The following is a 23,222-nucleotide window of genomic DNA, read 5'->3' on the forward strand; positions in this document are numbered from 1 at the left end:
TAATGAACATATTAGGCCCAACAAACATGTAAATGGGCCACCAAGGCCCAAATAGACATGTAATGAATATGCTAGGCCCAATATCAAGAAATTTCGTTTATGACACCAAATATATATTAAATATTATTTTCGGCCCATTTTACCAAGATTTACATTTTCAGCCAATTTTTGATAAAAATGGCATTTTCGACTCAAGTTTCACAAAAATGACGTTTTTGGCCCGCGATTATAAAAATTTTCATTTTTATCTCACATTTCACAGAAATTACGTTTTTGGCCCAAGTTTTGGAAAAATTTCATTTTTAACCCTTGAAACAGTATGTTTTACATTTTAGTCTCAAACTTGTGAAAAATACAATTTAATCCATGAAAATCGGAATTTTACAACATTGACCCACTAAAACCGAAAAGCCCATTTTTAAGGCCCATTATGCAAAAATTTACGTTTTTGGCCCCTTTGTCACCAAAATATCATAAAAACCCATTTCTTTTATAAAAATGACACCTTTAGTCCTTGTAAAACCGTAAATGCCAAGAAAGTCTCACCTTTTTGGTTATTAGCACATTTATCCTTATGATAAGTTGTATAAAGTGTTGTAGTTTCCAAATATTGTCTAGATCTATGAAATTCTTTACATAGTCACAACATACACTTAGAAAACACACATAAACATGCACAAATATATAAATCTAACACATAGCAACTTGTATTCTCCCACAAAAACAAGGTAAAACTGAAAAACAAGGGGTATGAACTCAGTTTGAGGTTTGGATTCGGTATTGATGACGAATGAAGTGTAGATCTCGGCCCTAGCAAGCTCCTTGAAGAATTTTCGAACTCTATGAAGCAAAGATGTATAAATCATGAAATGTTATGGTTTAAGAAGAGGTTTTTGAAGAAATCAAGAAGCTAAACCATAGATCCAAGTGAGAACTTACCAAAGATGATGATCTTGGTGAAAAATCTCTTGAGAATACCCACAAATCTCGAAAATTTAGAGGAATAAGGAGGAGTTCTTTTGAGAGAGTTTTGAAGGTGTTTGAAATGAGAAATGGAGGTGGGGTGGTGGGAGTCTCGGCCGAAGATAAGAAGAGGGGGGAAGAAGAGAGATTGGGGTGATGTTTGCATGGATACCCACCATGCAAACATGAGGTGTCACTTGCAAAATAATCATCTTTTATCTTTTTTTTTGTCAACTATGCATAATTATCTCTATAGGGCCGAGATTTGGGCCAAAGGAATAAGAATGAAATGATTTGGGCCCAACCTTGGCCTTGTTCGAATTTTAAGAAGTCTAACCATATTTTTCGGCCCATTGGGCCTTTATGAAAGTTCACGGCCCAATATGGTAAAAAAGGAATGGGTTTATGGCCCATTAGGGTTACTTAAATCATTTATGGCCCAATTTGGCCCATTAGGAATAAAATGAACCATTTCAGGCCCACATGGCCCAAAATGTTAAGTTTTATGAATGTGGGTCTAATTAGAACCCAATTAGGGTTTCTTGGGCCCAATATAGTCGAATTGATGATTTATTGGTCCCTTAGGCCCAATAAGAGAATCCTAGTCAATAATGAAGTTGAACCGGGATTTCTAGGGCTTCCAACCCTTATTTGAACATATGAGATGTATTTGAATGAGCATAGAGTATAATATTCACTTAGAGTACAAGTTTTTTTACAATGAAAGATGTTTACATGAGAATAGAACTTCCTAGCAAAATGCCAGTTGTGACATCATTCCCTCGTTAGAGGGAATTTCGTCCCGAAATTCTTTCGAAAAATAGGTTCATGAATAAGAGAATAGGTAAGGGTACTTCTGCTTCATCTGGTCTTCGTGTTCCCATGTGAATTCCGGTCCACGATTACCGTTCCATCGAACCTTCACAATCGGAATACGGCTCTGCTTCGTACGCTTCACTTCCCTATCCAATATCTCGACTGGTTCTTCGACGAACAGGAGATTCTTGTTTATCTCGATCTCTTCCAAAGGAATGACAAGAGTTTCATCTAACAAGCACTTTTTCAAGTTCGAGACGTGGAACACGAGGAGTACATTGTTGAGCTCCAAAGGTAGCTGCAGCTTATAAACTACCAAACCAATTCGGGCGAGAATCTTGAACGGTCCGATGTATCGCGGGTTCAGTTTTCCCCATTTCCCAAAGCGATTCATTACTTTCCAGGGAGAGAATTTCAATAGTACCCGGTCTCCGACTTGAAATTCCAGAGGCTTTCGACGTTTGTCAGCATAGTTCTTCTGTCGATCTCGTGATGCTTGAAGTCGAGCTTTGATTTGGACTATCTTTTCGGTTGTTTCCCGAATGATCTCTGGCCCTGTGAGAGTGTTGTCTGATGATTTTCCTTTCGATAGTTGGGTGTCACCCACCTCAGCCCAGCATAGAGGCGATCTGCATTTACGACCATAAAGAGCCTCGAAAGGAGCAACCTTGATGCTCGTGTGATAACTGTTGTTGTATGAGAATTCGACCAAGGGCAAGTGGGCATCCCATGACTTGCCGAAGTCAATCACACAGGCTCGCAGCATGTCCTCAAGTGTTTTTATGGTTCGTTCACATTGGCCATCGGTTTGAGGGTGATAAGCAATACTCATGTCCAATTGCGTTCCCATTGCCTTCTGAAGTGACTGCCAAAACCTTGAGGTAAACCTACTATCTCGATCCGAGATAATAGATACCAGTACTCCATGAAGTCTTACGATCTCCTTGATGTAGATTCGCGTCAGCTTTTCCATCTTGTAAGATTCTTTTATTGGCAGGAAATGAGCGGATTTTGTTAACCTATCGATGATTACCCAGATAGCATCCAATCCATCTGTTGTCTTTGGTAATTTGGTCACGAAGTCCATAGTAATCCTTCCCCATTTCCACTCAGGTATCGTTGGCTGTTGCAATAGCCCCGAGGGCTTTTGGTATTCTACTTTCACCTTGGCACAAGTGAGACACTTAAGTGGTGATCTCTGCCTTCATATTTGGCCTCCAATAACGTTGCTTAATGTCTAGTTACATCTTATCTGAACTTGGATGGATGGAATATCGCGTCTTGTGGGATTCATTCATGATCATTCCTATGAATCCCCCAAATTTAGGGACCCAGATTTTGTTCATGAAATAGTAAGCCCCGTCCTCCTTGACTTCAAAGTTCTTGTCCATCCCACGTAGTATTTCATTTGCAACGTTTTTCGGCTTCAATGAATCGGTTTGGGCTTCCTTGATTTGAGAGGTTAGGTGGGATTGGATTGTTATTGTTAAGGTTTTCACCCGGCGACCTGAGTATTCCTTTCTGCTCAGGGCGTCGGCTACCACGCTAGCTTTTCCCCGGTGGTACTTGATCTCGCACTCATAATCATTTAGCAGCTAAACCCATCTTCGTTACCTCATGTTTAATTCCTTTTGATTCAGAATATGATGGCGGCTTTTGTGGTCGGTGAAAATGGTGCACATTGTACCCTAGAGGTAGTGCCTCCAAATATTTAGGGCGAAGACCACCGCTCCCAGCTCGAGATCATAAGTGGTGTAATTTACTTCGTGTGTCTTTAGCTGCCTGGATGCGTGGACTATCACTTTCCCACGTTGCATGAGGACACAACCTAACCCTTGATTCGAAGCATCGCAGTAGACCACGAAATCTTTGGTTCCCTCTGGTAAGGATAGTACTGTTGCACTACAAAGGGCTCGCTTCATGGTTTGGAACGCAACTTCTTGCTTTTCTGTCCAGTTAAAAGACTCACCATTTTGTGTCAACGTGGTAAGGGGTTTGGCTATCTTAGAGAAATTCTGGATAAACCTCCGGTAGTAGCCTGCGAGACCCAAGAATTGACGGATTTCTGTTGGGGTTCTTGGGATAGCCCAGCCTTCAATGGCCTTTATCTTGGAAGGATCTACGTGAATACCTTCCTTGCTGACTACATGACCCAAAAAGTTTACACTGCGGATCCAAAATTCGCATTTGGATAGCTTCGCATAAAGTCTCTCAGCTCTTAGGGTTTTTAAGATTTGTCGGAGATGTTGACCATGCTCTTCTTTGCTTCGAGAGTAGATATGAATATGATCGATGAAGACAATCACAAATTTATCCAGGAATGGGCGGCAGACTCGATTCATGAGGTCCATAAATGCATTGGGGGCATTTGTCTGACCGAAGGGCATCACGACAAATTCGTAATCACCGTATCGTGTTCGAAAAGTAGTTTTGGGAATATCCACTTCCCGAACTCGGAGTTGATGATAACCGGATCTCAGATCTATTTTTGAGAAATAACTAGCTGTTGAATCATGAAAAGTGACCCTCTTGAACTTCAGCTACCGCAGTCTACAAGCACCCGCAGTCAAGCTCCCTCTTCAGCAACCGCATCCGGAGTCATCATCAACCGCAGTCACTTTTACTAGATTAATTTACTTTGTCTATTTTCTGTAATACTCTCTATTGTCCAGTATGCCTTGCATGGCTACTCTTAGAGACGTAATCTAGTGTATTTCCTGAGACTCTATAAATAGAGCTCATTCGTTCTTTTTCAATAAAAAACTCTGAAGATATCTTTCTATCTCTCTATCTTATCACGCATCCCTTCTTACTCTCAAACCTTGCTAGAACATAACTGATTACAATCTCTCTTCGGAGCAACTCTATTGTGACTTAATCACTAAGTTTGATCTCACTTATTAACTTGGCTTGAATGCATTCCTCGTTATGAATCAACTTATATGTATTCTTGATATAACAATTGTTGTCATTTCCATTTCTTTACTTTCCGCAACTAACTCTCTAACTATCTAACTCTAACTTATTAATATTATTGTTGAGCTTTTAGATCCTTCGAGATTAACTATTCCGCAATATACTTGTTCTAACATTTGTTCAATTGTGTCTCAAAGTTTTTCTCTCAACAATTGGTCTCAGAGCCATAGTGGTTGCTTTTTGAAAAACGGAACTCTGATTTTCAAAGGGCCTTCTATACCACTGAAGCTCATTTCTTAAAAAAAAAAATTTTAAAAAGAAATATGGCACAATCGTTATCTCTGAATGTTTCCAACGGTGTTGGTGGTTCTAATCGAGCCCTAATATTGGTAGCAAATGAATATCATCACTGGTCCCAAAGAATGGAAAGATACTTAAGGAGACTTGGTAGAGATGTATGGCGATCCGTAGAAGAAGGACCACATGTCCCAGTTCTTACACCAATCCAAACTGACGGTGCTACAACCAGACTAGGAGGAGGTCAACCAGTCATGAATCGTCCCACCAAGGATGATCTCGATAAAATGGAAAATGATGATGTTGCTTTTTTTGAAATCTCTTGTGGAGTTGCTCATGACAATTTCGATATTATCATAAATTGCAAATCAGCAAAAGAGATTTGGGAAGTTCTCAAGAATTTGTACGACGGCTCAGAACAAGCACAAGACAAGAAGCTTACAACCACACTCAATGAGTTCAACAACTTCAAAGCTCATACTGGCGAAAGCTTGGAAGACTCCTTCAAAAGGTTCAACTTGATAGTCACCAAGTTATTCATTGCGGGCACCATCCGCAGTAACCATGAAACAAATCTTCAGTTTCTTAATGGTTTGGGAAGACATTGGACTACGGCTAAGATGATAGTCCAAGGTGTCGCACCCCCAAACCAGAACGGCGGAAACGTTCGGGGGCGGAGGACTTAAGGTAAGTATCACAACACATGTAACATAGTAATCAAAGTACAAACAACCATTGCATTAATAAGTATAAGTTTTACATAAGTGTTTAAACATTACATATTCAAACACTAAAGTAGGTACAGTAGAAGACAAGAGTCGCAGTACGGTACTAGGTAGTCTTCTCAAACGCTTCTGGAGTGTACCTGTCTACTGGATCCCTGAGAATACAAGTTATTTGGAAAGAGTAGATCAGCATTTAAGCTGGTGAGTTCATAAGTATTTTAGTTCTGTTAAGTATACCCTAAGTTCTTTGAATAAGTTCACTGGTTTCTCCAGGAAATCCCATATTTCCTGAGGTGCTAGATTGATAACCTCAATAGTTTCCCACTGTAATTACTTAGTTTATACTGATTATACATAACAGAATATCGAATGGACAGTCAACTGGGTGTATCTGCCCTAAGCCCACAACCAAACAAGGAACAGGAAGTAAGGTGGAAGTCACACATTTCACTGTCAATCGGATATTACTTATGTATAACTATGATGTAATAACTAAGGAATTATAGAATTAACCACTAAAGGTCTTTTATGTTATACTAGTTTATGGAGATTGAGTGACTAAGTTCCATCGGATAAGTGGTTTAATCCCATAAACCGTTCTCTTTGTATTACTGTTTTATATTTGTATTCCTTTATGAAAACTTGAAACTGAGAGTGTGCCTGGCTCCACCAGGTGTTAATGAAAACTGTATTAAACCATTGTATTTTTGTATTCTATAAACTGGTACTTTGAAGGTCTACTTTCGTTTATTTGTTTATACACTAACGTATTGTTAATACCTTTTTAATGAGTAGTTTTTATTATAACCATACTATGACGGATGGCCTGAAACAAACGCTTTGTGGGCGTTTAAACTGGTGATAACAATTGTCACTCATCGGCGTGTATGCCGGACTGTAGCTCGCAGCCTGAGTGCGGGGTTGTCAATCCCGATATAGATCTACACACACTTGTTTCGATCCCCGGCTGGAGATTCTGGTTATAATGTCAGGACTTTCCTATGTTGTCTAAAATGAATTAAACAAGCTGAATATAGAGTCTCATAAAAAGCATATTAAACGTTACATGTATATTAGTTTTGAAAACCCAATCATTCTGAAATAATGATTGACAGTATGTTCTTAGTTTTCCAAACATGTATTTGTGTAAACCCTTGATTTGTTTTGAATCAAAACCCTGGTTTCTTGTAAAACAGTGCATTCTAATATACTTGAATTATGTATTATTACCTCGTGTTTGCTAACTCGGGCACTCTGTATAGTACCTTTGCTAATGCAAACCCGGCAGAATGTATTATTACCTCGTGTTTGCTAACTCGGGTACTCTGTATAGTACCTTCGCTAATGCAAACTCGGCAGGATGTATTATTACCTCGTGTTTGCTAACTCGGGCACTCTGTATAGTACCTTTGCTAATGCAAACCCGGCATTACCACGTGTTTGCTAACCCTGGTACTCTGTATAGTACCTTTGTTAATGCAAACTAGGTATGATGTATCTTTACTTCTTTAATATGTTGTTTTCATATTAAAGGTATTATACATATTTTGGTATAGTTGAATGTATTTTGGTAATTTCCTTGGAAAGTATACAGTTGTAAATCATACTTGTATCTTTAGTTTTGAATCATAAATTATACCTATTATAATTTATATGTTCTATCTGATTAGCATGAATTTTCATGGAATATCACCTTTGCTAAGCCTGATACAAAGGTGATAATACCAAAAGGAGTAACCTTTTGTACTCATATATGTATAATATATATATATATATATATATATATATATATATATATATATATATATATATATATATATATAATTAAGAAGGAAACGACCTTCGGACAAACAATACAACCCTAATTCCACATCCAAACAAGGAAAAGGATGTAGGATAATTCATTAGTCATAAGCCCTTCAAATCTTATTTATATATTTATACATATATAAACATGATTTTGGCATTAATACTTTGAAATAGCTTATAAAACATTTTTCAAAGAATTTATCGGAGTTTTTACATGACTTTAAAGATTTAACATGGCTTCACGTTATTTTGAAAGTATTTGGTAATTCTGAAAAGCATACGAAAATTCTTTGTGTGATTATTATCACATACAGTTATTAACACAATTTAATATTGTGTTAAACTTGTATTCCCCCCCCCCCCCTAAAAAGCATATAAAACTATTTAAAAAGGTATATTATAGGGGTATGAACTCACTTTGATAAGCGGTGATTCGGGCAGCGTTTCGTTTCCTGTAAAGAGTTTATTTAACGAGAAACCGGCTCAAACCGGGCTGAGTTTCGACAGGAGAGAGGATGAATTCTCGAGAATTCCGGGACTTGCTTCGAGTTCAAGACTTGATACCGGGGCTTTAGGGGTTGTATATGAGTTTGTGGAAGTGGAAAATGTGAAAGAGAATGAAAATTGGGGTGAAAAGTGTAAAAAAATCTGGAACCCTCGCATGCTTTATATAGTCCGAAGGTTCGGACCCGAGCCTATGCGAGGCTGCCACGCATCGGATAGATGGCGAAGGGAGGGGGCTTCAACGGACCGGAGGCTCGCTGCTGGCTGGCTCGGATTGGACCGGACTTCGGTCCAATAGAAGGAGGACACGTGCGAAGGAGGGTGTCCGAGGGGTGTCTCCGGGGCATCTCATGCGAAACTGTTCGCTTCTTAGTGGATCTCGGCTGCGGTCCACTCAGGAGGTAACACGTGTATCGCGGTCCAACCAGAAGATGGCACGTGGAGGTTCGCACGTGATGATGACGTGTCCGAAGGGTGACATGCGAAATTTCCCGGTTTTCAAGATTTTCTTGATTTTTGTGCCAAAAACTTGCGAAAATCATAACTTTCACATACGAGCTCCGTTTTTTACGTTCTTTATATGCACGCATAGGTAAAATCATACTCTACGACTTTCGTTTAGACTTCGTCGGCTGGTTTTGACTTTATTTTTAATATTATTATTTTAAACAGACCGGGACGGGAATCCGTTAAAAATTCATAACTTCTTCATCCGACGTCAGTTTTCGTCTGTCTTTTTACCGTTGTGCTACTTTTGATGAGAGCTTCGATTCTCGTCTAAGTTGCGTCAGCTAAATATCGATCAATTTATATTTCGAATTTTTAGCTGTCTGCTGCTAAACCGAAACTTCGAAAAATCATAACTTCCTCATACGAAGTCGGATTTTCACGTTCTTTTTATGAACGTTCTCGGTTTAATATATTCTACAAGTTTCATTTAGATTGTTAAGGCTAAAAATCCTTTTATCGAAAATTCGCTTTTTACACTGAACAGTGTTTTGCCGGTTTTACCGCGGATTTTCGATTGGTCATAACTTCTTCGTTATAACTCGAATTTCAATGTTCTTTATGTTTTTGGAAACCTTGTTACAAAATATACCACTTGGTTCATCCCAATTATGATTATTGATCAATTAATTTTTGACCAAAATTTGACTGGAGTCACATTATCCCCCCGTTAGAGGGAATTTTGTCCCGAAATTAAGTCTAAAGTGATACTCATGGACTAGGTCTAATCTTTCATATCCCAAGTGAATTCAGGTTCCTGGTTTGTAATCCAGCGAACCTTCACTAACGGGATGAGACTTAGCGTGGTTCTTCAGATTTCCCTATCCATGGTTTTTATTGTTTCTTCTATAGAGTGTAGACTTTTATTTAACTTGATTTCATCGAGTGAAATAACAAGTGTTTTATCGGATGGACACCTCTTTAGATTTGATATGTGAAAGATGGGATGAATGTTATTAAGTTTTTGTGGTAGTTTAAGTTTAAAAGTACAAGATCGATTCTAGTAAGAAACTCAAATGGTCTTATGTACCTTGAATTTTGTATTCCACGCTTTCACAAGCGCATCTTGTCCTTCCAGGGTGAGACCTTTATATGACAAGGTCATCAATCCTGGAATTCCAAGGGTTTTCTTTTATCGCAGTCGTAGCTTCTCTGGTTAACTCTGGAAGCTTTATGGCGTTTCCCGCTTCGTATTTTGTTTTTGGTAGTTTCTCGGATGAATTCCAGATCAGCGAGGGTGCTGTGTGGAAATTGGATCTCTAGCTAGTTGCGTATTACCTACTTTAGTCCAGTGCAGATAGAATCTGTACTTGTGACCATAGAAGGTTTCGAATGGAGCAACTTAAATGCTAGTGTGTTAAAGGACTCGACTAATTGGTAAATGGATATCCCATTCTTTACCATAGTCGATCCCATAGAATCATGACTACTCTGGTTCCTAGAGATTTTTGAGTGACGGCCTGAACTGAGAGATGATTCTATTATCTCAGTGGAGATAACAGATATTGGCATACCGTACACTCACATGTTCTAGTTATCTTCTCTACTTGCCACATTTTCAGGTTTCAAGGCTTCCTGTTGAGCCTCCTTACTCTATGTGGAGAGATTTGAATGGGTTATCATAGTCCATGATTGGTACTATGACTTGGGTACTCCTTCCAACTTAGGGTGTTAGCTACTATATTGGCTTTGTCGAGATGATAACGAATTTCAAATTCGTAGTCATTTAGTAGCTCAACCCATCGTTGAGGTCTCATGTTGAATTGTACCTGGTAGAATATATGATGCAGGCTTTTGCTCCGAAGTTCATGATCAGGCTCATACTTGGCTCATCCACCATAACCTCGTGTATACAAGTCGTATATAATTTAGATTTCACAAGACGTTCGGATGGGTGACTCTGCCCCAGGTCCACAACCAAACAAGGAACATGAGATAGGGCGGAAGCACACATCCTTAATCTTGTTAAGTCTAACTTATATACCACCCTCGTGTGTACACTTAGCAGCGATAGATTAACTTAATGAGTTCTTAGTCTCTATTCTTGAACTTGACATGCGGTACAATGATTTTCCTATGAGATCTATTGAGGTACTTCGGTAGTTACTGACCTCTAAGACTACTTCGGTGCTTTTCGTTTGAAGTTTCCTGTCTACTGAGTAGGCTAGAATGGCGGGGTACTCTTCGCATGGGTACTTCTGAAGTTTTGAAACGAGAGACAACCTAAGGGTTTTGTGTTATGAATTGAAAGAATTTCATCTTACGGCTGATTAAGGAAAAAGTTCTCTTATACAGTATAAGAATTTTCACATGGTAAGGGCCAGGCCAAACCATGTGGAATGAGGATGTCGGAATTTTCTCGATGAAATAGATAATAAGTCGTTCTGGGACGAATGCTTACTAGGATGATATCCTATGTACCTAAGTTCTCAGCGTTTCTAGTTTTATTATGTTATTATCGCTACGAACCCCTTTTGATTCGAAATTGGCGGGTACTACCAATACGAGGGTTTTGACAATTTGAAATTATGAACTTTCATGAAACGATCCTTACTAGTCTCTCTATAATCGCTTGGTGTATACAAGTCATGTATAATTCAGATTGGTAAGACCTTTGACTGGGCAACCCTGCCTTAAATCCACAACCAAACAAGGAACGGGAAATGAGGCGGGATTACTCACTCTAAGTCTACAAATCTTAATTATAAATGACCCTTATGTATACACTAAGTTATCATAGCTTACCTGTTAGGGTTTCAAATTTTTATATAAGTGTTATGATTTAATTTGAATGGAAGAGTAATCATAATTATAAATAATTATCGGGGTTTGGAAGCGAACCAAAATGTAGCAGGGTTCTTTGATGCTTTCCCATGTATTGGGATCAAAATCCTACTGCTCCCCGATCGTTCTTCTCTGTTGGACAGTCCCTCTTGTAATGTCCTATTTCACCACAAAGGTGGCATATGGGAATGGTTCCAACATCGGTAGTTGAAGTGATGAACTCAACCGGAGTTCTACAGATGCGGGCGGTATGCCTCTTCATATTGTATCTATTGCAATGCAGCTCTCGGCAAACTCCATGATGATGGTAGTTGCACTTGCTGCAGTGTGGGAGGTTTCCTAAGTACGGCATGGTAGGTGCTAGAATAACAGGGCTGATGGGGGTATTGATTGCCCCAGTTCGTTGCCCTCTGTTAGGTTCTTGAGTTGAACAACTCCCTTTCGTGTTCTCGAACTTTCGTCTAAGGATATTAGGCTTAAGGTTCAAGGTGTTCTTACAAGTAGGTGCTCGTTGCTGTACTTGGCCATCACCACGATCGGGGTTACCGATAGCATTACTGCTAACATTTGCATTGTTAGCATTCAGGTGTGCCATGACAGCTGCTACAGCTGCTGTGACCGCAGCTTGAAACGTAACCGCATCTATCTGAAGGATTGGTGTTTCACTGTTGGGTTGGTTACATTTCTTTGGAGGCATGATTCTGTTACATGATAAGAAATGAGCTCGTGAGTAACTATCGTGTCTCTAGATGTATTCTATCCATTTGTATCTATGTATTAATCTTTTGTTTTGTTATATTGTTCTCAAAGATTCGACCTGCATCCCTATGATGCAGTCCTGGTAAGGAACAAAGTTAAGTTTCTGGAATGGTAAGGAACCGAGTATCGTCCGAACTAAGTTACCTTCGTTTGGTGGATATCAATTCCCAATTTTCGAAAATATTCGAAAACAATTCATAACGGTGTCTACATAAAATAGACTTATGAATTTGAGAAGTAATCACTATCAATTAAGATTTTGTGATCTGATTTATTGTTATTAGCCGTGACAGGAAAAGAGGATAAGCTCCAAACCTAATGTGAGTAATGAAATCACTAACTCACTAGGTTGAACTGATTTACTAGTTATAACTTAGATGAAAAGGTGCTCGAACACTTCACATGAATCATGCATGGTTTTCCTTTGTTCTATTCTAGGTGGTAATGATTTGTTCTCTCCTGGTATCTATAGGGTGTCCTTCTCCTCTGTAGGTATATTGAATTCCCGGCCTGTCTTACTTCCGATTCTGACACTGATCCCCATTACTTTGTAATGAAGATTTTGAATCTTGGAAGTTCATGTAAATCTCTTATTGGTGTCCTTAATAAGGTAAGGGCACTAAATGATTTCTATAGTTTGTTTACTTCTCCTATGTTTCTTCTTGGGATTCTCCTAATGAAGTTCTGTTGGATCCTCCTTGACTCTTCTCTTGATTGCTGGAGTAACTATGTTTATCTAACGGGTTTATACGAGAATGGGAATGTCTAAAGAATCTATGAGAAAATTTGAATTTTTACGAAGGTGATTCTTTCTGGTCCTACTATAATCACATGGTGTGTACCGATTATATGTAATCCATATCAAATAGACCTTTGAATAAGTAATCCTACTCTAAAACCACATCCAAACAAGGAAAAGGAAGTAGAGTGAAAATCACATATTCTAAGTCTATAAAATCTCGGCTATATATAACCTTAACCTATCCACTTAGTAATTATAGACCTATCAGAAAAGATCTTTTAACATTTCCCCAAAGGTATGAAACATACCTCCATGTTATTTTAGTTATGAGTTTGATTCTTGGACTTCTAGATACAAGAACTTAACAAGTTTTCAGTTTTCTTGTTATAGCATCCTAAAATACTCCCATAGTATTTTAGTCTTTGGTTCTAGAATTCTTCTGGTGCTTAGGTAAGTTTTAGACCAGTTGCAACATTACAATCACTCCCCTAAACACATGTTGGTTATATCTCGGATGAATATAGTTGATCAGGCTATATTGATCCCAGATATGATTACGTCACTGTCTAGGTTTAACTGCAATGTCCAACATCCAAATACTTTTGTTTTGTTCTTCTTGTGATACTCATTCTAGTATATATACTCTGCATGTACTTATACTTTTATAAAATATTAATATATTTTTAAAGTATAACTCTTGGTCAGAGTGTTTTTATCCCAATGGGTTCATAGTTGTATATCTTTTATGACTGATATACTCAGTTCACTATAAACACTGCTCTGATACCAATCTGTCGCACCCCCAAACCAGAACGGCGGAAACGTTCGGGGGCGGAGGACTTAAGGTAAGTATCACAACACATGTAACATAGTAATCAAAGTACAAACAACCATTGCATTAATAAGTATAAGTTTTACATAAGTGTTTAAACATTACATATTCAAACACTAAAGTAGGTACAGTAGAAGACAAGAGTCGCAGTACGGTACTAGGTAGTCTTCTCAAACGCTTCTGGAGTGTACCTGTCTACTGGATCCCTGAGAATACAAGTTATTTGGAAAGAGTAGATCAGCATTTAAGCTGGTGAGTTCATAAGTATTTTAGTTCTGTTAAGTATACCCTAAGTTCTTTGAATAAGTTCACTGGTTTCTCCAGGAAATCCCATATTTCCTGAGGTGCTAGATTGATAACCTCAATAGTTTCCCACTGTAATTACTTAGTTTATACTGATTATACATAACACAATATCGAATGGACAGTCAACTGGGTGTATCTGCCCTAAGCCCACAACCAAACAAGGAACAGGAAGTAAGGTGGAAGTCACACATTTCACTGTCAATCGGATATTACTTATGTATAACTATGATGTAATAACTAAGGAATTATAGAATTAACCACTAAAGGTCTTTTATGTTATACTAGTTTATGGAGATTGAGTGACTAAGTTCCATCGGATAAGTGGTTTAATCCCATAAACCGTTCTCTTTGTATTACTGTTTTATATTTGTATTCCTTTATGAAAACTTGAAACTGAGAGTGTGCCTGGCTCCACCAGGTGTTAATGAAAACTGTATTAAACCATTGTATTTTTGTATTCTATAAACTGGTACTTTGAAGGTGTACTTTCGTTTATTTGTTTATACACTAACGTATTGTTAATACCTTTTTAATGAGTAGTTTTTATTATAACCATACTATGACGGATGGCCTGAAACAAACGCTTTGTGGGCGTTTAAACTGGTGATAACAATTGTCACTCATCGGCGTGTATGCCGGACTGTAGCTAGCAGCCTGAGTGCGGGGTTGTCAATCCCGATATAGATCTACACACACTTGTTTCGATCCCCGGCTGGAGATTCTAGTTATAATGTCAGGACTTTCCTATGTTGTCTAACATGAATTAAACAAGCTGAATATAGAGTCTCATAAAAAGCATATTAAACGTTACATGTATATTAGTTTTGAAAACCCAATCATTCTGAAATAATGATTGACAGTATATTCTTAGTTTTCCAAACATGTATTTGTGTAAACCCTTGATTTGTTTTGAATCAAAACCCTGGTTTCTTGTAAAACAGTGTATTCTAATATACTTGAATTATGTATTACTACCTCGTGTTTGCTAACTCGGGCACTGTGTATAGTACCTTTGCTAATGCAAACCCGGCAGAATGTATTATTACCTCGTGTTTGCTAACTCGGGTACTCTGTATAGTACCTTCGCTAATGCAAACTCGGCAGGATGTATTATTACCTCGTGTTTGCTAACTCGGGCACTCTGTATAGTACCTTTGCTAATGCAAACCCGACATTACCACGTGTTTGCTAACCCTGGTACTCTATATAGTACCTTTGTTAATGCAAACTAGGTATGATGTATCTTTACTTCTTTAATATGTTGTTTTTATATTAAAGGTATCATACATATTTTGGTATAGTTGAATGTATTTTGGTAATTTCCATGGAAAGTATACAGTTGAAAATCATACTTGTATCTTTAGTTTTGAATCATAAATTATACCTATTATAATTTATATGTTCTATCTGATTAGCATGAATTTTCATGGAATATCACCTTTGCTAAGCCTGATACAAAGGTGATGATACCAAAAGGAGTAACCTTTTGTACTAATATATGCATAATATATATATATATATATAATTAAGAAGGAAACGACCTTCAGACAAACAATACAACCCTAATTCCACATCCAAACAAGGAAAAGGATGTAGGATAATTCATTAGTCCTAAGCCCTTCAAATCTTATTTATATATTTATACATATATAAACACGATTTTGGCATTTATACTTTGAAATAGCTTATAAAACATTTTTCAAAGAATTTAACGGAGTTTTTACATGACTTTAAAGATTTAGCATGGATTCACGTTATTTTGAAAGTATTTGGTAATTCTTAAAAGCATACGGAAATTCTTTGTGTGATTATTATCACATACAGTTATTAACACAATTTAATATTGTGTTAAACTTGTATTCCCCCCCTAAAAAGCATATAAAACCATTTAAAAAGGTATATTATAGGGGTAAGAACTCACTTTGATAAGCGGTGATTCAGGCAGCGTTTCGTTTCCCGTAAAGAGTTTATTTAACGAGAAACCGGCTCAAACCGGGCAGAGTTTCGACAGGAGAGAGGATGAATTCTCGAGAATTTCGGGGCTCCGGGGCTTGCTTCGAGTTTGAGACTTGATACCGGGGCTTTAGGGGTTGTATATGAGTTTGTGGAAGTGGAAAATGTGAAAGAGAATGAAAATTGGGGTGAAAAGTGTAAAAAAATCTGGAACCCTCGCATGCTTTATATAGTCCGAAGGTTCGGACCCGAGCCTATGCGAGGCTGCCACGCATCGGACAGATGGCGAATGGAGGGGGCTTCTTCGGACCGGAGGCTCGCTGCTGGCTGGCTCGGATTGGACCGGACTTCGGTCCAATAGAAGGAGGACACGTGCGAAGGAGGGTGTCCGAGGGGTGTCTCTGGGGCATCTCATGCGAAGCTGTTCGCTTCTTAGTGGACCTCGGCTGCGGTCCACTCAGGAGGTAACACGTGTACCGCGGTCCAACCAGAAGATGACACGTGGAGGTTCGCACGTGATGATGACGTGTCCGAAGGGTGACATGCGAAATTTCCCGGTTTTCAAGATTTTCTTGATTTTTGTGCCAAAAACTTGCAAAAATCATAACTTTCGCATACGAGCTCCGGTTTTGACGTTCTTTATATGCACGGTAGGTAAAATCATACTCTACGACTTTTGTTTAGTCTTCGTCGGCTGGTTTTGAGTTTATTTTTAATATTATTATTTTAAACAGACCGGGACGGGAATCCGTTAAAAATTCATAACTTCTTCATCCGACGTCCGTTTTCGTCTGTCTTTTTACCGTTGTGCTACTTTTGACGAGAACTTCGATTATCGTTTAAGTTGCGTCGGCCAAAATATCGATCGATTTATATTTCGAATTTTTAGCTGTCTACTGCTAAACCGAAACTTCGAAAAATCATAACTTCCTCATACGAAGTCGGATTTTCACGTTCTTTTTATGAACGTTCTCGGTTTAACATACTCTACAAGTTTCATTTAGATTGTTAAGGCTAAAAATCCTTTTATCGAAAATTCGCTTTTTACACTGAACAGTGTTTTGCCGGTTTTACCGCGGATTTTCGATTGGTCATAACTTCTTCGTTATAACTCGGATTTCAGTGTTCTTTATGTTTTTGAAAACCTTGTTACAAACTCTACCACTTGGTTCATCCCAATTACGATTATTGATCAATTAATTTTTGACCAAAATTTGACTGGTGTCACATAAGGCGATAGAAAAATTCATTCTTTGTCACTCTACAAGCTCTATGGAGAACTGCAAGCACATGAATCCACCGTGCTCAAAGACTGTGCAGACTTCGGAGGACCACTTGCTCTCATAGCACAAGCTCCACACAATCAATCTTACTCTCCCTCGTATGACACTCCACCACAGTCATACGAATCTGATTCAGAGTATGATGATGAAGAAGAATTTCAGAAGGCTATTGCTCTGGTTAGCCAACAGTTCAACCGTCTACCCCCTCCTTCCTTCCGTAAGAATCAACAGTTCAACAAACCTCCATTCAACTATTACTTCAATCCACAGAATAACCATCCTCGATATCCCAAAAGTTCCCTTCCACAACCGCAATCTCAAAATGCTCAACCAAAGGAAGCACCGCAGTCTATTCAAACCACTGACTCCGGTACTCCCTCAGAAGACAAGACTGATGCTGTGATTTGCCATAAGTGCAACAAGGAGAATCATTTTGCAAGAGATTGTAAGGCTAATGTAGTAAAAGACAGAGCATTCTACCTTAGAATGGCTCAAGAATTGGAAGATAAGGAAAAGGCAAGGGCATACGTAGCCCATGTCAAAAGAGACCATCAAGTTTGGTCATCCGGAGATGAAGATGAAGCCATCAGCAGTGTCAAATGAAAAGGGAAAATCTGCATGCTGGAAACTGCGGATGATGATGGGTCTACAAAGCTGGAAAAGAACTACTGCTACATGGCAAAGGATGGAACTCTAAGCATCGTCGAATAGGTAAAACTCATGATCCAAACTCTAAACTATAGCATGCATGACTGTCAACCCTTCATAAATGATCTTAATGACACGTGTGCTGCCGTCCTTACAGACTATAACAAAGCCTTAAATGAGAAGAACATTGCGTCCCAAGAGATGTTGCATGTGAGAGGACGACTGGATAACAAAAGACTCAAAATGGCTATGTTAGAAAAGGACTTAGAGTTAGAAAAGGATGTAAGAATGTTGAGTGAAACACAATTAGAGATAGCTTTGAACCAGAGAAATTTAGCTCAGAGTGAAATTGTACGCTTAAATCTTTTAATCGAAAAATTGTTCAATGAAAGTGAAGCTATTGAAAATTTGGTAAATAATGGAACCGTGGACAATACATACAATTGGGGTTGGTCAAATGGATATCCTACCGCAATGGATTCCTCACCCCGGTTCAACAAAGACAGACTGTATGTCCCTCCAGACCGAGAATTTCATTTCCCAGTCAATGACAAGACCTTTCCCGAAGACATTAAAACACACTTCGGTAGACTTCATAATCTAAGCAATAATTATGTCATTGAAGAAATTGTGCCTGAGGTTTCGGGTCACACATGTGATCAAATTCCTATATGTGGCACCATTTACCCAAATTCTCAAACCTCATCCCTAGTTGATGAAGAAATTGTCATTGAGGACCCCGATGTCTCTAAAGACTTCCCATCTCTGCCCTCAGACCGCAGTGTCTCTCACTGTAGTTAGAAGTCACACAAAAGTCCCACTGAAGTCCTATCTCAGACATACTCTGCAGTAGTCAAATCATCCCTACCGTAGTACTCGAACAAAAGTTATGTGACTCTTCAACCGATTCATCACGAATTACCCATAGAAAACTTTGAAGTGGGTCAATGTTCTCAAATCCCTGAATCTTCAAGTTCTGATGACTCAAGCCCTCGTTTTCATAAATTTTCAAAGGATTCCAGGAAACCGTAGTTGAACAACAAAGGCTGCGGTTCCCCAAAATCCTTAGCTAAAAAGGCTTTCAAAGAGGAAATTCGATCCCGAGGCACAAAAAGACAAACCTTTTCGAAAAACAAGAAGCATGTCAGATTTCCAAAGTCCAAGAGTCCAGAAAAATTTGTTTTCTCACACTACTTTTCGAAAAACTCTCCCATCAAGAAAACATACAAAAAGGAATGTCCAGTTTCAACAGTCATTCCTAATTCATCTGACACAACCCAAAAGAGTGTAAAGTCTTTTCGAAACAATGGTTTTCAAGTTTATTCCTCATATGATCCAAAATGGAAAGGTATCTTACCCAATCCAACACGTTTAAAGTCACGTCAAAATTTTAACAAGTGGAAGGGTATTCTACCAAATCCACCAAAAAGGACTCAAAGATCTACACGTGCTAAACCTTTTCAAAAACAAACTTTTTCAAAACCCAAAAACACTCATGTAAGATATTACCAACCTTGGACCGGTCACAAGTCCAATTTATTCTCTAGACCGCTGACCAAGCATGGTATCGGAACAAAAGACAAAATAACAATCTGTAAATGTCAGTGTAATTGCCAAAAAGATTCATCCTATGTCAAATCTAATCGGAGTCAGAAACCTCGTAATTTTTCAAAAATACACAACACTCCAAAACTGCACAAACATCCAGGACTAGGATTAAGAGTTGACAAGAAACTCGTCCCTGCAACCTCGGTCCATGCATCATTCAGAAATTCATCAATTGCCCCAGGCTCCAAACTAGTTTGGATGCCTAAACTAACCGTGTAATTCTCAGGCTTTGTGCAAGGAGGAACAAGAAGATGAATGGTTAATCGACAGTGCCTACTCCTTGCACATGACTGGAAGGTTAGAATACCTTCGAGATTTCAGGCCAATTTGCAATGGTGGAAATGTCACATTCGGCAACAATGCGAATGGGGTGATCCGAGGTTATGGTGTTCTCACTACGGCGAACTTCTCTATTCAAAAGGTTGCTTATGTAGAAAGCCTTAAACACAATCTCATCAGTGTTGGTCAACTATGTAAAGCAGGCCATCGAGTTGAATTTGATGATCAATTTTGCTATGTAATGACAAGTGATAGGAACACATGTTTAATCAAATCTCGATCCGAAGGTACTATGTATCCTCTGGATGTCTCTCTGATCATAGGCAAACCGCATTTATGTTTCCTATCCAAAGCAGTATCCGAAGTCAGCTGGCTATGGCACCGCAAGCTAGCTCATCTCAACTTCAGGTACATCAACAATTTGGTCACCGGAGAACTAGTCAGAGGACTCCCTATTCTCAAATTCAGCAATGATACTCTCTGTCCTGCATGTGAACGTGGAAAGCAATCCAAAGCAAGTCATCCCATGGTGATTGACTCTTCAATTTCTGAACCACTGGAACTCTTGCACATTGATCTCTGCGGTGCATCCACCGTAGCCAGTCTCCATCACAAGAAGTACATACTGGTTATTGTAGATGACTTTACACGCTTCACATGGGTCTTCTTCCTTAGACTCAAGTCAGAAACAGCGCAGATTCTCATCAATTTCATCAAGGAAATAGAGCTTCAGATCAAGCTACCAGTGCGACGTATCCGCAGTGATAATGGAACCGAGTTTACTAATCATTTCCTCAGCAGTTTCTTGGTGTCCAAGGGCATCACTCACAACTTCTCAGCTCCCTACACACCGCAACAAAATGGGGTAGTAGAGAGAAGGAACCGCACTCTAGTAGAAGCAGCAAGATCCATGCTCAACTTCGCACACCTTCCTCTCTACTTTTGGGCTGAAGCAGTAGGCACTGCATGCTTTGTTCAAAACCGAAGCATTGTGTGCAAACGTCTCAACAAAACACCATATGAGGGCCTTAACAACCGAAAGCCAAATGTTCGCTTCTTTCATATCTTTGGGTGTAGATGTTTTGTGATCAATAACCGAGATCATCTTAACAAGTTTGCACCAAAGTCTGATGAAGGCATCTTCCTTGGCTATTCCACTAAAAAAGCTGCTTATAGGGTTCTCATCAGACGTACCAGGCTAATCATTGAAAGCTTCGATGTGAAATTTGATGATTATCACATCCGCAACGCCCCTCCATCCATTGAAACCACATCAATCATGGAAAGCGATATTCCTGCCTCTTCAGGTCCATTAAATCTAGTTGAAGTCAATTATGACGATCTTTTCGACCCTGTTGAAACGGCGAAATTATCCGAAGTTCTTGTGGCTCCGGAAGCTCAACAGCAGTACGCTGATGTATCTGGTCCATCATTATCTGAAGTAGCATCTCTCAATACTTCCACCTCTCCGGTTGAGGGGGAAAGCTCTACTCCGGATCAAGCAACAACCGTCGAGGTTCCAGTACTTGATGTTGCTCAAGTTCCCATCCGCAGAGAAATATTACCTTCAAACGTTTCTTCGGATTCGGATGATGAAAATATAGAGAATATTGACACAAGAACAGACTCAAGGATTATCACTCTTCCATCCGCAGTCCAGGGGGAACCTTCTCAGGTTCCAGAGGAACTCCCATCAGCAATCCAGGGGGAACCTCTTCCAACTGCTCAAGAAAATTCCATTCTCGCTCCAACAATCCAAGATGATTCTGCAGGATGTTCTCAAGTCCAGGGGGAACTGCCATCTCCAACCGCAGAGTCTTTTGATATCGAAGACATTCCCTCTACCGCAGCTGTTGATCATCTGCAACCCCGTCTACATGTATGGACGAAGGACCACTCACCAGGACAAATCATTGGCAACCCATCTGCAGGTATCCAGACTCGATCTTCCAGGGACTTATCTGATCACTGTCACTACGCAGCATTTATGTCCTCGGTCGAGCCCCGAACGATCAAAGAAGCATTACTAGAACCTAATTGGATATCCGCAATGCAAGAAGAGCTAGAAGAATTCAAAAGAAACAAAGTGTGGCAGCTAGTCCCGAAGCCACATGGTCACACCATTGTTGGTACTAGATGGGTATTCAAAAACAAGCTGGATGAATCTGGTGCGGTAGTCAGAAACAAGGCAAGGTTAGTTGCAAAGGGCTATAGTCAACTTGAAGGTATTGACTATGATGAAACGTATGCTCCGGTGGTACGAATGGAAGCCATCAGAATCTTCTTAGCATACGCAACCCACAAAAACGTCAAGGTACACCAAATGGACGTAAAGAGTGCATTTCTCAATGGGGAATTAAAAGAAGAGGTTTATGTTTAGCAACCACCAGGCTTTGAAACTATTGAATTCCCAAACCACTGCTACAAACTTGAAAAAGCAGTCTACGGTCTGAAGCAAGCCCCAAGAGCGTGGTACGAGACTCTCTCAGAATTTCTTGTCTCGTCTGGATACAAAAGAGGACTGATTGATCCCACTTTATTTAGAAAAGCTAATGGTGATCACCTTATGCTTGTACAAATATATGTGGATGATATCATCTTCGGATCAACTGATCATGGAATGGTGGATGAATTTGCTAAGCTCATGACCAACAAGTTCCAAATGAGCATGAATAGAGAGATTAACTTCTTTCTAGGACTTCAAGTGAAACAAGTTCCGCAAGGGATATTCATTCATCAGGAAAAATACACCACTGAACTGTTAAAGAAATATTCCATGGACAACTGTTCTTCGGCTAAGGTCCCCATGGCCTTCGGATATAAGATCTCTGCTGATCCCTCAGGCGAATCTGTGGATCACAAGACTTATAGAGGTATCATAGGCTCCTTGATGTACCTCACCGCAAGCTGGCCAGACATTGTCTTTGCAACAGGTGTATGCGCAAGGTATCAGGCTGACCCAAAAGTGTCACATTTAACCGCAGCCAAACAAATACTACGGTACTTGAAAGGAAGCAAGTCTCTTGGATTATGGTACCCCACATGCAATGACTTCAGCCTTCAAGCATTCACAGATGCGGATCACGCAGGATGCAGACAAGATCGAAAAAGCACCTCAGGTGGATGTTAATTTCTGGGTGGAAGACTCGTCAGCTGGTCATCAAGGAAACAAAGTTGTGTATCTCTGTCTACTGCAGAAGCTGAATATGTGGCCGCAACCAGCTGTTGTTCACAAGTACTATGGATGAAGACACAACTTATGGACTACGGATACAGAATGTTGCGGATACCAATTTACTGTGACTCTGAAAGTGATATAGCGATTTCTCACAATCCTATTCAGCACTCCAAGACCAAGCATATTGAACTACGGTATCACTTCATCAAAGACGACATCCTGACAGGTAACATTGAACTCATCTTTGTCCATACTCATTAAGAGATTGTTGATGTGTTCACAAAGGCACTTGACTCTACAAAGCTCAACAGTT

The sequence above is a fragment of the Lactuca virosa genome, chromosome 9, assembly GCF_052849685.1.
Source record: "Lactuca virosa cultivar CGN04683 chromosome 9, Lactuca_virosa_CGN04683_v6, whole genome shotgun sequence".
Taxonomy (NCBI): domain Eukaryota; kingdom Viridiplantae; phylum Streptophyta; class Magnoliopsida; order Asterales; family Asteraceae; genus Lactuca; species Lactuca virosa.